Genomic DNA, 2,728 nt, shown 5'->3' with positions numbered 1-2,728 from the left:
TCAGCCTGGACAATATAGGGAGACCTCATTTCTATTATTTTTTTTAAGTAGCCAGGCAGGGTGGCATGTGCTCCTAGTCCCAGCTACTTGGGAGGCTGAGCTGGGAGGATGGCTTGAGCCCAGGAAGTCAAGCTGTGATCACACCACTACACTCCAGCCTGGGTGAGACCCTATCTCAAAAAAAAAAAAAAAAAAAAAAAGGTGAGTGGAGCAGGTTGGGAAAGCACCGTAGAACAGTAGACCATTCGGGAGTCTTAGAGTCAGGCAAACCTGGGTTCACATCATGACTCCATCATAATGACCTTGAATAATTGACTTGAATAAACGGGTCTTAGTTTCTCTTCCACATCTGGGAGACAATAAGGCCTGTCTCCAGTGCGTGCTGTGATGAATAAATGGATAAGCCAAGCATGGAGTGTGGCCATAATAGTATATTGGTTAATATTAACTACCTTTCTCTCTTCTCTTGGACCCAGAGCTGGAAGAAAAAGCAGTCCAGTGGTGACAGTGGGAACCAGACCACCTGGCTGATCCTAGTGGGCTTCGGGGAGTTGCAATACCTGGGCTTCCTTCCCTTCACTTTCTTCCCGGCCATCTATGTGGTGACAGTCAGGGGCAATGCCCTCATCTTGCTGGCCGTGGCCTCTAGTCGGACACTCCACCCACCAATGTACTTCTTCCTCTGCCACTTCTCCCTGCTGGAGATTGGCTATACCTCCAACATCATACTGTGGCTGTTGCAGAGTTTCCTGGAGGGGAGGGAATTCATCTTGCTAGTCAGCTGTCTGGCTCAGTTCTATGTGTTTTCCTCACTTGCTGCAGCTGAGTGCCTCCTGCTGTCTGCCATGTCCTATGTTACTTGGCCATCTGCTGCCCCCTTCACTATCCTGCCCTGATGAGCAGCTGGTTTTGTCACTGCCTGGCCGCTGGTGCTTGGTTCAGTGGCTTCTTCTCCTCTGCCTTCACTATGGCCCTGGCAGCACCTCTGTCCTGGCAGCAGGGAGATTGACCACTATTTCTGTGAGTTTGCTCCAGTAGTCAGGCAGTTCTGCGGGAATGTGGGAGTCATGTAAGGAGCTGAAGTCAGCATCTCAGTCTTCCTGACACTGGCCCCCTTCCTACTGATTGTGGCATCTTATGCCTTCATTGAGGGCTGTACTGCAAATACCTTCAGGCCATGGGAGGCAAAAAGCCTTCTTCACCTGTTCCTCCCACCTCACCATAGTTGGGGTATTTTATGGCATCCTCATTGTGGTCTATGTGGCCCCAATAGCACATGTCTCCCTTGCTTCTAAAGGTCTTCTCTGTCCTCTATACAGAGTGCACACCCATGTCAATTCCATCATCCACAACCTCAAGAACCAAGAGGTGAAGGGGACTCTGCATAGGCTCAGGGAACAGCTCATCCCAGGACACACTCACTGAGGACAGGACAGCTTTTGACTTCTTCCTGGATTGATTTCAGCGTAGCTCCTTCTTCAAAGTCTGACGGACTACAGACTACTGCAATAAAAAGATGGAGACTGTGGGATTGAAAGTGGATGTCTAACAAAATGAGGTAACTGTATTTTCCAATTGGAATTGGCCTTTATTTAGAATAAAATTCTAAATAAATCCCCATTTGTAGCAGCTTCCCCAACCCCAGCAACAGCAGCCTCTGTCCCTGTCTGAGGGAATTAATCCCACATTGCCTGAAGAAACTATAATTGCCTCCTCTGGGGCAGTTCCCATGCCAGACAATGCCGATTCTCCTCAGAACCCATACCCATCACTCCTCTTTGGTTCTAAAACTATAGCTAGACCCAAGTCCCTGCAGGCCTCTAAAGGTGAGGCACAAAGTGTGACCCATGAGGACATGCACTATACTCCAAAAGAATTACTTGGTTTTCTAATTTATACAGACAGAAATCCAGTGAACATGCATGGAAATAGATATCGAAGTTGTGGGATAATGATGGAAGGAACATAAAGTTGAATAAAGCCAAATGTATTGATATAGGCTCACTAAAGCAGAAATTCTGCATTTAATGTTGCAGCTTGGGGAGCTAGGAAGGATTCTAACAGTTTGCTCAGTTGGTTGACTGAAACATGAACCAAAAGGTGGGACACAGTAAGTGAATTAGAAATGCTGGATCTGCCTTGATTTAATGTAGAGAAAGGATTCAAAGGCTTAAGGATATTGAAATGTTACAGTGGATTTGTTACTTAAGACCTACTCACCCACGAGAGGGCCCAGAAGACACACTTTTCACTATGACTAACAAATAGGGAAGCCCTGGCATCCTTGAAGAACTCTGTAATCTCTCTTCTCTGTAGCCCAGACCTTACAGTGAGGACTGCAGTCACTGAATTGGGAAACCTAAATTCAATGGGAGTAACTGCATCCTGAGGTGGCAGAGGCCAAGTGGCAGCACTCAACCTCCAAAGGCAAGGTGTACCTGGTCACCACAATGGACAGCAGAGTCAAATCAGCAGTCAGAATAGCTTAACTCACATAGACCTATGGCATACTGTTTCTAGAAGTGTAATAGATAAGAAGCCTACTAAATTCTTATTTGATCAGCAAAGTTCTAAATCAAGTGAACATCAGCTAAGTTTTTCTCAGGGTTGTTCTACTAGTGCCACAAGAGAGTTAGATTGGGATTGCGAGAATGAAGGGGAAGTGATGATGAGGGTAACAAAAGGGACTGAGAATCTCAGCCATCCATCTTATCAGTTAGAAGACATG

The 2,728-nt window shown here is 46.4% G+C and overlaps 1 pseudogene; it reads left to right on the top strand.

Moving 5' to 3' along the window:
• Positions 1-410: 410 nt before the first annotated feature.
• Positions 411-1,425, top strand: LOC105507690 (annotated as a pseudogene).
• The last annotated feature ends 1,303 nt before the right edge of the window (positions 1,426-2,728 follow it).

Source organism: Colobus angolensis, unplaced genomic scaffold, assembly GCF_000951035.1.
Source record: "Colobus angolensis palliatus isolate OR3802 unplaced genomic scaffold, Cang.pa_1.0 Scaffold151, whole genome shotgun sequence".
NCBI classification, from domain to species: Eukaryota; Metazoa; Chordata; class Mammalia; order Primates; family Cercopithecidae; genus Colobus; species Colobus angolensis.
Note: the sequence above shows the minus strand (reverse complement) of the source record. Positions and strands in the feature narration are given on the sequence as shown.